Below are 18,191 nucleotides of genomic sequence, written 5' to 3' on the forward strand. Positions count from 1 at the left end.
ACTCAACCGAGTTTCTGTCTTTACTGTACTCTACTGAGTTTCTTTACTGTACTCTACCAAGTTTCTGTCTTAACTGTACTCTACTGTGTTTCTTTACTGTACTCTACTGAGTTTCTTTACTGCACTCAACCTAGTTTCTGTCTTTACTGTACTCTACTGTGTTTCTTTACTGTACTCTACTGAGTTTCTTTACTGCACTCAACCGAGTTTCTGTCTTTACTGTACTCTACTGTGTTTCTTTAGTGTCCTCTGCTGCATTCCTTTCTTTACTCCACTACGTTTCTTTACTGTACTCTATTGCATTTCTTTACTCGGGGCTTCAGACTAACTTTTCACATTGGTCGCACTGGAGCACCTAACCTTTCTGTTTAGGTGCATGTATACGTACAGTATATATAAAAATAAATGAAAGCCAGCCTGTCATCCAGTCAGATGATGATGAGTATTTTCTGCACCAACAGTTCAGCCTCCATAAAAGCTGCAGCAGCATCACTCTGGACTGTTTACACTCTGAAACACAACAACCAGCTGTTTAAAGGAGGCCCAGCAGTGTGAGAGAAACACAGGGGAACAGGAAGCTGCACAATGATCTCGCCTTTACTGGACATTTCTCCTCCTTTGACAGACTCACTTTCACTTCATCAGCATTAACACTTCATCCTCCACACCCTGATCTCCTGAGCATATTCAAAGATTACAATCAGATGTTTTCAAAACACAACTGCCAACATGATTTATGTCACTTTAATTCACCATTAGTCAGTTGTAAATGAACCGTATAAAAGCAACTAATATGACGTACAGTACAGGGCAAACCAGATTTTTGTGTTTAAAAACAAGCATGTGACCTTATAGTTTAACATGTTAAATATGAGGAGGAAAACAAATACTTTTTGTACTTTTGTTCTTCAGACATTTCCAAATCTGCTCAGGCAGTGTGATATTACTTTACTCACTGACATTTTTACTGTCAGCTATGAAGGATGTTTTGCTCTAACTTTTTTTAAAAAAAAAGCAAAGTTTGGTTATTTCCAAGTAAAACCTTCCCTACATTTCTGTCTGTATGAAACCCAGTAATTTTAGCAGATAAGCAACTGGAGTCGGTTCCAGATTTCTCGTCTGTTGTGAAGCATGAACTACGCAGAGGCAGCTGATGGCTGAATGTAAATTCCTAAATGCGTTGGAGCTATGTGTCAGATGAAGGTGTGAAACCACAGTCTGACAGGAAAGCTGTGAAACCAGTCCTCCTCACGTAGGGAGGGCAGGGAGGCGGAGGTATGCAGGCTGTGATGGTGCATAAACACACAACTACAAGCCGAGACTGACAGTGGAGCTCAAGAGAACAAACACAGACTCATATTCTGCAGTTTGAGCTCAAACGGACATTTATCAGCAGTGGGAAATGTTTTTCTGCTGTCACTGCAGGTGCATCTGTCCCAATCAATGTCCCCTTACTGTAAACTGAGTTTGGACCGATGCTCAAACAACACAGGATATTTGCAGACGTCACCTTTGAGTTTGGGAAGTAGGTACACCTCAAATCAGTGATAACAGGCGGCAATATTCACATCGATTATCCAACTAGACAATAAACAGAAAACTTACATTTACTTCAACTTTTATATATATTTTTTTGCTCTCACAGCAACACCTCTGTCACCTGACCATAACTCTCTACTCCAACTTGTTTATCTTAAAACCCTGCAAGCAAACTTTCTACTCAAGCCTGTTATCAGTGAAAACAATTACTTTACAGCAAAATATATTACCGCCCGTGTTTGTCCTTAAATGTGCCTTTCTACATGAAAAGCACACTGCTCGTGTCATTAAGAGTTTCAGAAAACCTCATTTGCTTTCTCATTGCTTGGACGTTTAGAATATAAATCTAAAATTGAATGATCGATTCACCTCACCTGCAGTAAAAGGACCAAACACATCAGTTTGTTTCCTCCTCTGTGTTGCTGTTTTAGTCCAATAAGAGCATCCTGTTGCTGGGAAACATCATAAGATGTTCTGTATCCTGTCAATCACTTAATTGTGTGTTGCGAGCAGGAAGGCCCACCTACGATTTCCCATAAACAGCCACTGCGGGCCATGCAGAGTCTTCAGTGTGGTGTGTGTGTGTGTGTGTGTGTGGCTGTTGGGTTGCATGGCGGGCTGGACTCTGGCAGGAAGTGGAAGCGAAGCGTTCAGATTCTGATCGCAGCAGTTAAAGCCGCCGGCTTTTGCAAAACCAACAGAGGAAGACGAGAGCAGAGGGACGAGTGTGGAGGCTGGGAGGAGAGACTAATGCCATCAAAGTCAACCAGCAGCCAGAGCTAATTGAAATTAAAGACCAGAAAGGAGGAGGCGGGGAGGGAGGGAGAGAGGGAGGGAATGGTGCTGCTTTCACAGGAGCACAGGCGGAGTGGGAAAACTCAGCGAGGAGGACAGATATTTCCTCATAGCTGCAGCCTGCAGGGCGGCCAAGAATATAAAACAGTTTGGCCTGAAAGCCACCGTCCTGCAGTGTGTCAGCCTGGTGATGGCTGCTAACAAACAGAAACAGGGTGTCTGAAGAGTGAAGATTCAAACAAACAAATAGGACGATAAACTTTCCCTATGAAACACACCATCATGATTTCCTCTCAGAAAAAGCTTTGATAGTTTGAGTGTCAGTTTTCCTTTCATTCAGAGTTTTGAGGCACCTGAAATCAGGACTGACGGTTATGTTTTATATTGAAAAATTGGCAAAATATTCAGAATAAGGCTCTTTGCTTCTGCTCCAGACATATGACTTCTGTTTTGCCCGTCTGCTGTATGTTGTATATTACTCTTAAAAGTTTTTCACAGGCTGCTTTAGGGTGCGCACATGCAGCACAACAGCTGCCATGGCTGTTAGTTTAGGGTGCACTTATTTTGATATGCGGCAAAGTTTTCATTACGCATTTTAAACGTCAATATCGCAGACAGTCATGTTCATTTAATTATGGGAAGCCAAAGTCATGATTGATATTAATATTCGATTAATTGTGCAGCCGTAATCTAAAGCCGAGTTAGCAAAGACACGGAAGTTCATTAAAACAGCAAAAGAAAATCTGACCATACACAAACTCAAATACTAAGCACCCACATGTAAACCCGTTTTAAGCCGATCCGAAAGTCTCTCAGTTTAACTTCTGTAAGCACCAGATTACTGACTGTACAGAGCGCAGCAGGTCATCATAAACTAATTTACAATGAGCAGTTTCACCTAAACCACCAACACTAAGACGGCTATGTGACTGCTGGTCCTCACAGTTTTAACATCTTACTAATATGCAACTAGAGCTTCAACAATAAGTATATCTGGCTTATTCTGTATTCCCAACATAAATTCCCTGTCATGAACCACTATATTTACACAAACTCTTTTACACAATTCATTTAGCCATGGGAGCAGATTTTGACCACAAACGCATCATCCAGCCTCACCTCACCACTTAGAAGCGTCCTGAAAATGCTCTAACTCGACAGCTGACAGTATTATCTTGTATGAATAAGGAAAATCACCATAAAGTTGTTCAGACGGTCTAATCCACGTGAGGAGGAGACAGCTCTTTTAGTGGCGAGCTGACAGGGGGTTCAGGGGTCAGGGGTCAGGATGGAGGTCAGGGGCCACTGTCACTTCAGAAGGATCACTGCATCTATCAGGCCGCAGGATTACTGAGCAAAGAAAAGCAAATCCCGCTCAAGAATGAAGAAGGAACTCGAGACGTCTAAAGACCTCCATGCTGTGCTCTGGTTTAACTTCTGTAGTTATTGCAGTCACTATTTGGGTTCATTGTACAGTCTATCAGTTGTTCTATACTGTTATGCATAGAGTATAATGTGAAATATCCATACAATATGTCAGTTCCTCAGGGGTAGTTCGTTTACGCAATGATAGAAAAGGGGTCCCTGAAGGAAAAAGGTTGGGAAGCACTGGTATATAGCACCTTTTAATAAACTGCTCTGTCCGTTAAACAATCCAAAACCAAAAAAATATTCCGTTTACACTCATAGAAAGCAGAGGTCAGTATCTTCACATTGGAGAAAGTGAAACTTAAGAATTTTCTTTTAATAGATTCCAACACAGCAATAGGCTACAAGTCATTTTCCAAAGAAGCTGGTGACACGAAGCTACAAACTGACGCTTGAAACACTGCGGACAGGTGTGATGTGCTACAAGTCAAAGCTGAGCTGACCTTAACTTTTTTCAGTGCTCCAATAGCGGGATCAAGTGACCAATCATATGTTTTTGTTTCTAGCTGTGGTACCGAGATATTTAGCTTAATTAGCTGATGCTATGCTAGCTTTACGCACATTACGGTGCACACCAGGACGCCATCAGGCAGCAAAGTGTGATGTTAAAATGAGGCTCAGACACTGGTCATATGCATAGATATTTTTTGGCCAAATACAAACTTCAGATTGCGTTCAGTCGGGTTACTTTGTGGCAGGAAGCAGGCACACAGAAGCACAGTGACGACATAACTACTAGGCTATAACATGCGTTTGAGCAGCACTTCTACCGCTATTCAACGATAATGTAGCTGGCCACACTGTTACTTTATCGCTCTTAGTGTGAACACAGCATTAGTGACTCCAGAGCGAGCTGTGTGGAGTCTGATATATGTCACTCGTTTCATTATCGGGTGAAGACAACAAGCTTTCAAAAATAAAAACAAAAACAGAAGGTGTGAAGTAAGAAAGAAGTGAGACTTCTGTATCTGCAGTAGCTACATTAGCTGCTAACAACATAACATACACTGTCAGCAGTCAAGTTGCATTGTGGGTAATGTAGGTGTTAGAAGTTGAGGAATCAAAACAATATATATCTGGTTCTGCTGCAACTATTAATTGTTTGTTTTGTTTGTCTATTTAAAACCGTCCCCCATGAGTCCGAAGATGTTACAGGAGTGCTCTTTTAAATGATTCATGAAATGAAAGTAACTGTCGATTAATTTTCTGTTGATTGATTAATTGATTAATGGACAGATGTTTCAATACTAGCAATGTTTGTTGCACATAACCAACAGTAAAATCAACTACAACAAAGGGCATCGTTCAAGGATTTAGCAATCTCTCTGGATCATTCTTTGGTACCAAATTTACACCCAAAAAAATGCTGTGTACCAGAAAAGGAAATGATCACCTGTGCTGAAGACACAACAGTGTACATAAGATGTTTCACTGAGACCAAACTGACCTCCGGGTGACACACACTGTGCACGACAACAGCCCAAACACAGCTCAAATTATCCACTACAGTCAAAATACTACAAAGCCATTGTTCTGTAATGTTTGAGGGAAGAGAAAGCATTACAGGGACACTCCAGCTTTTCTGATCTCTTGAGGAATGCCGTCCTGCTCGCTGCCCTGCACTGCCGTCACATGACCACACAAAATCACACATGGCCACAAATAATCAGATTTTCACAGCGGGTGTAAAGAGAGAGAAGGCCCGTCCCTGACAGGCTTCATCCCTAACGCCCTCCTTTATAATAAGGGGGATGTTTTCTCTCCTACACATTGAGCCACTGTGGTGAGGTGGATCTGAATTATTCACTGGGATGGGCTGGGTGTATTTAAAGCAGAGATCAATACCATTAAAGGACAGCTGGAGGCTGCCGCTGGAGACAGTGAACATGGAGGCTGCTTCGACCTTCAGCTGAGACCAAAGACGGAAGCATCACTGTCTGTTTGACTGCAAAAATTAAACTATTCTGTCCTGACTGACTGAACAGACAGAGTAAATATCACATGGCATGTAAGCCAGACCGTGTCTTTAAAGTGCAGTACAAAAGCAGAGAACCATTGATTTAGTTTAGTGATAATACATGGTTTGAGTGTATATCTCGATACTGACGCCTTGGCAAAAACTTCAAACATTAGGAAATACTTGGACTAAATAGGGAAACTAGAAAATGGGCTCAGTAGAGGTGGAGGTGTATCAAGTCATTTGTGCTCCCCTACTTTAGTGCACTGCTGTAGTGTGCAGGCTAATAATCCTTGGAGTGCCAGACTTTACTGTTATGTTCATTATTTTCATGCTCACTACACCTGTAATTCATGCTCTTTTAAGTGCTCTATTTCGCATTTGTTTTTTTTATATATGTGGGTGTGGTTTTGACGACAAATTAGTACATAACAGCTTTGGGTGATAAAACGATAATTCTAATTATCTCAATATATTTTTACTCAACAGAGAAATAAACGTTTGATACTTCAATATCATTAAACCAGCCATTCGCCCATAGAGGGTGGCAGCACTCCATGTTAAACACCAGAAGAAGAACCTTAAACCAAAAGAAGAAGAGGACCAAGCACAATAACGCTCATAAAGCTATTTTTAGTGTGATTGCTTTGATCACAGATAACAGCACCGGGCGCCCCCGTGATTGTATTCACCACATATCTTTTACAACAGCAGCTGTATAACTGACTCATCTAATGCTAAGTTATCAAATTAATGTGACAGGCTTGCGGCCATCTTATTAGAATGACATGACTAAACTTAAATACATTAACTCCTCCGTGAACATGATTTCTGCCTGAGTCATTTCAGATAAATTTCCATTAACAATGAATGATCCCACGCTACCTTACGACATCCTCAGAAGTTCATCTTCTGTTATTGCTTTGATTGGGAAACATCACAAATTACATACTATGGGTGTAAAACTACTAAAATACTGACAGTCTGTCCAAAAGTTATTGTCAATTAACATTATTTTGATTATAGTTGTTTTGAATCTACCTCAGATTTGTGAGTTGTTCTGCTGTTTGGGAAATTTATTTTCTCACAATGAACAGGCCTAATAGTTTAAACTTGAAAGAAATAATGATTGATATATATATATATATTTTTTTTTTTTGGGCTAATAATAAATATCTACTGAAAATTTTTATCGTGAAAACATACTTACCCATAGCACCATGGCCTAGTAATAACTGGTTTACTGTAAATAACTAGATCGAGCTTTTACATGGTATACAGTAATCTGGCACCCATTTTAGTTGAGTTTATGTGATTTCTTTGATAGCAACCAGCTATCACTGACTAAACAGTGTTTAATAAGACTCAGCACACCTCCTTGGCCAAAGTCTGAGATCTACTGCGCACATTTTCCATTAATAGAAATAGTTAATTACAAAAATGAACAGGTAGATTGAACCGGTACGGAAGGGGTAGAGCGAAGAGAGATCGTCCACTACTTAAATAATCATAGATAGAGTCGTTCTCTCGGACAGATACCAAAGTAGACACATCATATTTCTGCACTTTGGAAACAATAGCTTCCTTAATTGTACACTTTCCAAATTCATTTGTCCATATTTTATTGCTCCAGTTAATCTCAGTGGACATAAATACAAATAATCTTTCTTCCAAAGCTTTGCAAAGGAAAGAGCGCAAAGGCAAAATCTCCAAAACAAACAAGACACAGACCCATTAAACAGAGATTACTACTGCTCCCGCTAAAGCCACAAGTGTCTCACAACTACACTCCAACCACTACTGGAGCCGCCCCTCTGACTCTGCTTCCACATACACATTTTCCTGATTCCTGAATCCAGGTTTGATCCTCTGCTTTGGTCGTCTCAAGAAACTAAAGTCTCCCTGAAGCTGTTTCACCTTTGCCACACATCCAGGAGAATGAAAACACACGGTGCAGGATATAAAATATCTCTGCAGGGATGGAGGGGGGAGGTGAAGGAGGTGGAGGAGGTGAAGAATCGTCCCTCTATGTGCTCGGCTCCCCATTTACTGCCTTTATTTATCTGCTGTGCTGCAGCAAAGAGGCTGGACGTATGGAGGAGGAGGAGGAGGAGGAGGAGGAGGAGGAGGAGAGGGGTGGATTGCATGTTTTCCTCCCCGGCTCAGCCACTCTGTCTCCAGGCCGCCGGGGGGAAGAGGAGGAGGAGGGAGGCAAGGCAGACAGAGGAGAGCGCTGGAGATGTGAAACCTGATCTCCTTCCCTACCTCCTCCCTCCATCCCTCCTCCACCTCCACTGCCACCTCGCCAGAGAGCCTCCGAGACTCCCTGAGTAATCTGATCCTCAGCCTCCAAGACTGGAAACACACTCCGAGAGAGGGAGAGGTGGAGGAGGGAAGAAAAGGAGAAACAGAGGAAAAAAAGGGGGGATAGAAATAGAGCAGAGGGAAGGAGAGAGATCCCCGAGCTGAGAAACACTCCCAGGAGAGAGAAAACTGAGACGAAGCAGACCGGGAAGGAGGGAGAAACTGAAAAGAGGAATGAAGAGAAGAAAGAAATGAGAGATCTTGTAGGTCAAGACTGCCGACTACACTCAGAAAAGAAAGATCTGCGTTTGTGAGCTCAAGACACCGAGCAACGTAACTGCATTATCTGCCAATTTCCAAATCCACATAGTCATTGTAAGTTATCGTTAGTCATAGTTTGAATGTGCAAAACACAAGCTGATTCTTTTGTAAGTGATATCTGGTGCTGTTTCTAATAAAGAGACAATAAAATTATGAAAAAAGGGAGAAACAGATGTAGAAAACAAAGAGAAAGGAACAAAACAAAATGTGGCAATCTGCAGGAGGAGTACATGTTGATAGCTTGCACTATTTGGGATTTTCTTTGATTTTTTATGAACGATATTTGTCCCTGGTTTAAATTTTGCTTCTGGCAGCAGAGTGAGAACACAGTGGGTGAAGACAATAAAGTCTGTTGCATTGAAACAGAGAAATTTCAAGATGAGAGGCAACAGAAAACAGAAGTGGTAATACAAAATAGGTCCGAAGAGGAAAATCTTGGGAATAAGATAAGATTTCTTCAGTGTTATGATCTAGGCATGTCACCATACCAGAAATTTAGTAGTCCATACCAGTGCCAGTGAAATTCCACAGTCCTCGATGCCCAATTTGATGCCACAGGATAAACAAAACAATAAATCCTATGTGCATAAATCCTATCTGACAAATATGTGGCATAAGTACGTAATTTAATTAACACAATCACAAACAGTAGTCATGTTAGGCTCTTTTAAAATAAAGTAGAAAACAGAGCAGACAGACTGAAACTATCGGTGCTACAGCAATAGTTTTGGCTCGCTGGGAAGCCGATGGCTGGCCTCGAGACTAGAGGCACGTCACGGTGCTTCCGCCTCATTTCTTAACCCGGCAGCTCTGTGAAGCTCCATTTTCACCCCAAAGCCAGGAAGTCGCCCAGCAGAGCTCTGTAGCCAGCATCCCAATTTTGTGGTGCTTCTGCTTCCTGTCTGAACCTGGTGTTCTCACCAAGGTGTGCTCTTAGGTAAGAAAAGCTGGCACTGATTAAGTTAACGTGAATCTGTACTTGGTAATACAGGCCTTGTTCGGTCAGTACCCTTAATAGTAGAGAGTTCAGTACCCAACCTCAGCGCCCCATCACGCTGCTGCAGTTTGTAGCATAGTGTGAATACACGGCGCTCTTGAAGCCAAGAAATCAACAGTTTTCTGAATTGTAGCATCAACTTGGTGTCAACGTACTGGTTCTCATGACGTCCCTATTGGCTGAAATCAATGATGTGATTTACACTCAGTTGTCGGTTTATTAGGTACACCTAACACCTGGTTATTTACCCTACCCTCATTGGTATGACTACAAAATCATCATACAGTTGAAGAAATACCTCTTGATAATAGTTTTAAAAAATCACTACACATTAAAGTAAGACTATTAATCACAATATGGCTAATGTAAGAAAAACTATGTTGTGAGTTAAATTAGGCCAAACTGGAAGCTCTGGTAAAATTCTGGTTATTTTCAGATCTTTGAACTGTTGATTTCTTATCAGTCATGATAATATAATTTGTACAGAAGGCGCAGACTCTTTTGATTGAGTGTCCTTCAACATGTGGGCTTACAAGACACTAGACATCAACGAGAACCAGGGTGGCCTCATGACAAACCATGCTGTCCTACAAATTCAAAACAAAAAAACATTAGATTTCCATGACAGAAATGTCATATTGATATAGATACACATCATGATATCAACCACGATGCAACATGTTGATGTGTTTTTACTTCAGGCATACATAGACCTGCATAAAGCATAGCTGAAAGTAAAATTAAGACAGACACCAGCCAAAATAAAAGGAGTGAATTTGAACGTGTGTACAAAGTATGGATATAAAAAGTTAGTCTACAACAAACCATATGAATATCTAAACATTGTGGGAAGAAGGAAACAGCAAGCGGGGATATTACAACACCATATTTCACCAAGTTGAGGATAAAAAGACCCAGAAATCACAACAATTAAACCAATTTTGTCTATGGCTGCAATTCATACTACTTTTCATGTTATCATAAATATCATTACCACAACACTACACAATACAAGCTTCAAGGTACACACTACAAGCTAAAAGCTACCAGTAACATGCTGCACATCACAAGCTACAACCTACATGACACACACTAGAAGGTATTTTAGCTGGAGAATGTGTTTCCATAGCCGACTGGAGTGTGTCACTGGGTGACACTGGACTTTGATGCAGCAAAATTTAACTCACAATCACATGTGGGATCTGAAGCTCTATGTCTGTCCATCTGAACACAGTTTTACTGGCCGATATCTGATTTATCCAATAACAGCCATGCCAGGCTCCACCAGCATTAACTGGTCTTTTACTGGAGACTGGTCTGGTCCCAGTGCAGAGGTGGTGTCATTCTATGAGAATAGATCTGCAGCTACAAACACAGCACACAGTATAGACTGAGTGACAACACAGACTAATCACAGCATGATACATAATCAGGGGAGAGAGATAGCGTGGCGTCTGTGTCCTCAGTGAGACTGAGAGATGGAGGATGGATGGAAAACAAACGTATGCTGAGACGTATTTTAACCTCTGTCCATCACTGCCGACGAGGGGACGGGAATAAATGACAATGACCTTTTATAATTTGAATATGTCTGATTTAAATTATCTCATGTTGGACTTCTTACAGAGGAAAAGGTGAATTTTATGCCACTGCTGCGTCATCCTGCCTGCAGAATATAAGTCCAACTAGAGCCATGTATCTGTGCAATTTATAGGTTGGATAAATATTTAAATGTACAAATAAATAACAATTTCAAAGTGATGTTTTCAGCATTAATTGCAGCTGTTGTGTTTTGTTGTTACATGAGTCACAGAAGCAGAAAAACAAATGCAATGTGCGCATTTCTCAAAGGCAAAACCGACAGTTTTCGGCCAAATGCATATTCGTTTTTGAAAAAGTTTTAATGAGAGCAGAAAATTAGTCGATTAAAGGATTAGTAAATAGACGGTGAATGAATCTGCAACTTCTTGGGTAACTGATTGATCATTTAAAGGGGGCCTATGATGCTGCTCTGTATTTTCTGTCTCATATATAGTGTTATAGTGAAGGCTGTTAATATAAAACATGGCCAAAGTTAAAAATAAGGAGTTGAGTGTATGAGGAAGTACCTCAGGTTTTAGACCGCTCTGAATACTTCATTTCTGACAGTTTTTTACTCCAGCTACAATATGACATCACAGTGTGCAGGGTTTCCCTTTAAGGTAATCTGCTCCAGGCACGCTACTGCAAGTCTGTACATTATGTAGCCTACACTGCTACATGAAGCTACATGCTAACGTCAGATGAACATAGAAACCTGGTTGCAGATGTTGCAAATTTCGCTCTGATTTCATGTTGTATTCCTGCTGGAACATGTCCAGTTGTGTGTAGAAGCTCTTACTGGTGATTTTTCACCACTATACTGCGTTACAGTCAGTCCCCGGCTGCAAGTACGCTGCTAACATACATGTACATGCAAATTTAAATGAAACAAGTAAACTTGGTTGTTGATATTGTAAATTTCTCACAGATTTCAGATCATATTCCTATTGAACATGTCCGGTTGTGTTTGGAAGCTTTCACTGATTAATTATCATCATGGAAAGTGTCCCTAATCTCCATTACAGTCATTCACCGGCTGCAATGATGGCGCAGAGACGCCAAGATATGGAAAGACCCGGAAACACTGACCAATCCGAGCAGACTTTGCTTTTTTTCCCAGGAGGGGGGGGCACTAAGAGACAGGTGCTAAAGTAGAGTGTGAATACAGGTTTCCCAGCACAAAGAGAATGAGAAATATACAGTGTTTTATGACCATTAAAGCGTGTAAACATGTTCAAGTAGAAACTTTAAATACAAGTATGAACCTGAACATAAGCACAATAGGTCCCCTTTAGGTCCTTTAGCCAAAGTTCTTTAAAAAACAAGGCATTTTAAGACAACATCGTCCAAACAATTAATCGATTAATCAAACAAACGATTGCAACAACACGTCAACTTCCAACAACAACAAAAAAAACATGAAGGAGAGGCAAGAGGTGATGAAAATTCATCTCTTGAATAAATCTGCTCTGTGCTTCTGTTTTAATTTCGTCTTTTTCTCAAACAATACTTCCCAAAAACTTCTTTCTGCCTCTCTTGTTGTGGCCTCGCTGGCTCGCCCACCGTCAGTCAGTCACTGTTATTTCTGTAACAGAGATCCTGGGCTTGGCTGTGGAATGTACAGCTGTCTGGCATATGGATAATACTAGATTTTAATTTCTAACAACACCTCCCCCCCTTCCAATATGTTCCATTCCTCGTAAAAGGGGAGGAGGCAAACGACTGCAAAGATATAGAAGTGCAAGCTGTCTTTGGGGCAGAGCTGGGTGTACAAGACTCACAGGGTTTTTTAAACTTATTAATATTCTACGGCAGAGAAAAGGACATCCTAGATATATAAAAAATGCCTCTGCAGACCTGTTTGTAATGATCTATTTATGTCTGTTTTACGTTACATGTTCATTTCCTGCAAGCAATACAAGTCAAGCATGATTGTTTCACCTAAAGTCATGCTCCAACGCACCATAGGGTGATTGCATTAATGTAAACAGACGTCTGGCAACGGCAACAGGTTTACCATATGAACACTGAAACAGGTTTTGCTTGCTGTAATCATTCCTCATGTTCATAGTGGACATAAAAAGGTCCCTTACTCATGTGATCGGGGACACAAAAGACATTTTTAAGTTTATGTGAAGCAAATGTGAGGTCTGTATGAAGACAAGGGGTGATCACAGTGAGCAAAACCTGCTTCAACACTCACACAAACACCTGGATATTGCTTTAAGACAGACTTTATCAATTGTGAAAGTATCCTTTACCTGACCTACGTTCACATTTGCAGGCACCTGCTACAGCTGACGAGCTAACTTTATATCAAGCCTGCAAAACCCTGCTATCAAGTGTGTACGTTTATTCAACAGACATGTTCTGTGTCCATGATTGTAGATAAAATGTTTGCCTGTGTTAGTGCTGCTGCAGAGACGTCACCACACAAGTAACTGAATGGTGAAAATATAGTGTAAAATATGATGTTTGTTTTGTCTATATGTAAAGAAGTTGTCTGTTTACACATGATAAATACAATAGTACGTTAACAGATACATGAACTGACTTGTTTTGTTGATGTTTAAAGAGAGCACAGGTTGTCAGATTGACAGAGCAGATCTATATGATGTTGCAAAAAGAAAAACATGCATTTTAATTTTAGCTGGACTTAAAATAAGAACCAGTGATGTAAACTATGACGTCAAAGCTGGTACAAAAACAGGAACATCAAATAAGAATATCTTTTTCCTGAACTGCAGTCATTTTATGCAGGAAGTACACTTGCTGCGATGGATTTTTAAAAGACTATTTTCCCATTTTCAAACAAATTCAACTCCACAGATGCGGACTCTAAATATAGGTTTGTTACCTGAAGAATAAACACACCAAATACTAAACACCTGGAATGACTTTAGTCTAACTGAACTTCATGGTTTTGGATAAAATGACTATGACCAATACTGACATGGAGAAATCCTTTATCATTATTTCACTTGTTTGGTTAGAAAACATCATGATAAAAAGGTTATAAATACAACTGGGCTGACATTAACTCTACAACTAAATAAAAAAATTAATCACTGGCATGGTAAAATGCAGTAACGTGACACCTGTATGTTCCTTGTTTAGGAGCAAAAATTAGGGATAAAGTCACGATAATGTTGAAACAAACGGCCTGTGACTGATCAGACAGTTTATGTGTGAACATGGAGCGCTTGATTTGAGCACACACTGAATACAAACACACCTAGTCTAAGTATAAGCAATTGTAGAAGCCACTAGGACAATATTATCGTGTATTCAGGAAAGTCTAAGGTCACAGAGGACCTGACGCTGCTCATGGACTCTTCAAAAGAGCCAATTATGAGAATAATAGCTGATAAACTGATCCACAGAATGATTACTTGACCAACCCTTTCTGCATCAGGTTAGGCATTAATTCAAACCACCACTAAAACAACAAGCATCACAACAGTTTAAGTACTTCGTTTTCCATGAGCAGACAAATACACCAGCTTCCTGTTTAGACTGCAGCTGAGGACACACATTCATCCTCGCCACCTTCAAACCAAACCTTCCACACGTCACCCAGCAGCTCCTGGAAACTGAACCAGCTGATCGTGACCATTTTGGTTCCCAATCAGAATCAGAAGACACATTTATTTATAACTTTAAAGACATTCAAAACTCAAAAATAAAAGGCCTGACTCATATGTGCATTAAACAGCTGATATTTAAAGGGCACAATCTGGGGCCCAAATGCTATCATCTGTCAATTTAACTGATCTACAGGTCTTATAATACTGTACATGCACCAACACCAGACAACCACATTAGATAACTAATGCTATCTGATGCTTTAGAGGCTTGTTTACTTTATATCAGTAATATTTGTGTAAAACAGCCTTTCATTTTCAATGAAGATCTGAATACACAAACTATCACTGAAATTCTTCAGTTCACAAGTTTTCCCAAAACTAACATGGTCAAAAACAGTAACCAGTAAATCCTAACTAATATTCTTATCAATATATGCGGTTATATTGTTTTCTAATGATTTAAATGTGCTTTAAAGACTGCTGACACTTAACTGTACAGCTTGACAAATAATAAATATACCATCCACCACACTTATTCAAGTCATGATGACACAAAACAGAGAAAGGAAGCAACTATTCACATTTCTGAAACTGAAACCAGAAAATATTGTGTCTTATATACATGATAAATGATAATAAACCACCTTAAAAAGGCTTAAAAAGTGTGGGCTAGAGATGCAACGATTAATCGATTAGGCCTGGAAGTCAAAAATTTAATTAACTGGCAAATAATTTGATAATCAATTCATTAGTTTGAGAAATTTCCAATAAAAAAAGTAAAGAAAACTCAAAGTTCTCGTATTCTAGCTTCTTTAAATGTGAATATTTTCTGGTTTCTTTCCTCCTCTATGACAGTAAATGGATCATAATTTTTCATTCTTTTCTGACATTTTATAGCCCAAAGCACTAATTGATTAATGATAAAATGATCAACAGATTAACTGACAATAAAAATAATTGTTAGTTGCTGCCCTACAGTTGAAATAGTCAAATAGTTACTAGACAGTAAAATGAATCAATCACAACTTTAATAATGAAGTGACAGTTTAAATCTTTCTCTAAATCATCCTCTGGTTCCAGCTGATCCAATGTCATTCCACTATTCAATGAGATTCACACACATTAAAGCCAGCACTGCAGTGTAGCGTAGCTTTTCAAAACCCCTTCAAATATTCCTCATCATTCAGACATTAATGGTTTTATTCAATGTTTCAAGAAAGCATTGCAGTGTAGCATTAACTATTCAGCTTGCGCATTCACACCCACAAATCCTCTGAGCCCATTTGGACACTGAAATACTTATTCGATTAATCAATTAGTTACAAGACAGTAAAGTGAATCTATAACAACTTTAATAATTCTCTCTTTTTCTAAATCATTGTCTGGTTCCAGCTGATCCTATGTGAGAATTTGCTGCCTTTCTTTGCTCTATATCTATTTTAAAGACATATATGTGGGGTTTTGGACATAACAAGACACCTGAAGGCATCACCTGGGACTCTGGGAAACTGTGATGGACTCTGTTACTATTTTCTGATGTTTTATAGACTAATAGGATGAAAAGTATAACACACAGATTAGCTGATAATGGAAATAATCCCTAGTTGCAGCACAAAATGTGTGTGGAAACAGCTAGGCTATGTAAAGAAACATTTGTGCTTAAAACAGAGTTAATATAATTAAACATTTAAATCAACTTTATAAATCTATGTAGTTACACACTGTCAATATACGTCTGTGTTGTTTTAGTAAATACACTGATTTATGAGCAGCAGGACATCAGCAAACAGACCCAGAAAATAATGCAGCCATGGCGGCATAAACAACAGAGACGTGACCGAGAAAGGCTCGTAAACACACCGGTTACCAACCCGAAAATAAAATCATATACAGCTTTAACTAGATTGTTAACTGTGATAAACATCTGAATATTAATGCTAGTAAACAGCCATAAGTTCGTTTCCTAGCAAAGTTTGCATGCAATGCTAACAACATAAACATCTACCCGTGTTTTAATGAAAGAAACAACTTACATAAAGTGATTAAACACCAGTAATATAAACATATTATTATAACCAGCCTCAACAAAAGCATCCATCTTTGTCAACAACAAACTATCTCACCTACAGAGCTAACTGAAAGGCAACGTTAGCATCGCTACCGTTAGCTTGACTAAAGTTACTACACTACAACTTAAACGTTAGCTCGCATCGCTTTATCACTTTAGTGAGAAAAGCCTCACTATTGGGTTTAAAACTGATTAAAATTAAAACATTTTCACTGGTGTGTGTGCTCGGTAACACACGTTCAAGCTTTACTATAATTATAGACGAGCTATGTAAACTATGCAGCGAAGTTAGCTAACCGAGGAATGCGGCTAACAAGTTATCCTTCTCCACACAAACTTAACCTGCTGCAGACATTAGCCGTGTAAACAATGTGAATTTAATTTTATATTTGTTATTATAAGCCTTAAAATGAGTGAGTCTGTGCTGCAGCAGAAGTGGAGTAAACTTTTTTTTCCACGACAGCAGCCAAAAGGGTCCGTCTATGTCCTGGTGCCAACACACTCACAAGGAAAAAATCTGTTCGCTGAACTCCCAACTGTTATTGGTAACTTATTTCCACAACCTTCATATAAACTCATTTGTGTAATATAGCACACATTAACTTTAAAAAATATCCACACAGTCAAGTGTAGAAGTTCGGCTTTTTTAAACTCGACAAATCGTAAACACTCAGCACTCCAACCCGAGAGACTGCGTTCACTCCAGCGTGTAGACGGAGCCCAAAAGTCGGGCTCAGACCCGCAGGCTGGGAATTAAGTTTTGTATTACCTTTCTTCTTCTTTCCTTAATTTCCCCCGTGATGGTGACGCTCCTTTTGACGCTGTTTCATCGTAGTAGCTCCAGTCCAAATTCCCTCCAGAGTAACAGGGCAGAAAAGCGTAATTTCCCAGCGTTTTAGTGGTAATATTTTCAGCGTTGCACACTCCTCCGCTCCGCTCAGTCGGTCTGCGGTTCAGGCTGTTTGATGATGGAGGAGAGCAAATACCAGCCTGACAAAGATCGTCTGTGCTGCAGCGGTGGATCACTCTGTGGGGCAAAACTAATGGCCGAACTTCCGGTCGGCTGGAGTGGGTTTGATCAAACACGCATGCGCCGGCGTTTTCACCTTTCAGGTATCTTTAAATTGGTGTTGAGTTTAAAAGTGGACATTTTCTAATGGAGTTTCTGTGTTAACAAGTTGTGACATGTGCATATTTAGTTTTCTACTATTCAATTTAATTCAATAAACTTTATTGGCATGACATTTCTTATGTGTTGCTTTTTCTTTATTTTAGTGTTCCTTGTAGAGCTGCAGCCACCACTGAGGACAATGAGGTCATGTTGTAGCCTATTTTTTGTGGGAATTTGGAGGTTTTAGCAAATTAGGGGAAGCTGCACTGTACAATTAAAAATCTAACATGATTTCATAGTATTTTTAGACACAAACTTTATAGATCTGATTAAAATTATGCCAGAAATAAGTAAAATGTGAGGTATTTCTCAACCAGAAATTTAATTGTCAAGAAAGTTTTATGTTGGAAAATAAACTATGCAGGTAATGAACAATACACTGAAATAATAACATGAAAATTATGGGGTTTCATTTGGTGCCTTGTCAAAATTCTGAGTCTGTA

General features: G+C 39.6%; 1 protein-coding gene across 2 annotated transcripts in view; it reads right to left on the reverse strand.

The window, feature by feature from the left end:
* LOC126406286 (bone morphogenetic protein receptor type-1A-like) overlaps nucleotides 1–17,549 on the reverse strand; it is a 70,138-nt gene extending 52,589 nt beyond the window's left edge. For both annotated transcript variants that reach the window (XM_050070457.1, XM_050070456.1), the window contains exon 1: nucleotides 17,347–17,549. The gene's annotated coding sequence lies outside the window, so the exon portion shown is untranslated. The remainder of the gene's footprint in view (nucleotides 1–17,346) is intronic.
* Between the last annotated feature and the right edge of the window lie 642 nt (nucleotides 17,550–18,191).

Source organism: Epinephelus moara, chromosome 19 (assembly GCF_006386435.1).
Source record: "Epinephelus moara isolate mb chromosome 19, YSFRI_EMoa_1.0, whole genome shotgun sequence".
NCBI classification, from domain to species: domain Eukaryota; kingdom Metazoa; phylum Chordata; class Actinopteri; order Perciformes; family Serranidae; genus Epinephelus; species Epinephelus moara.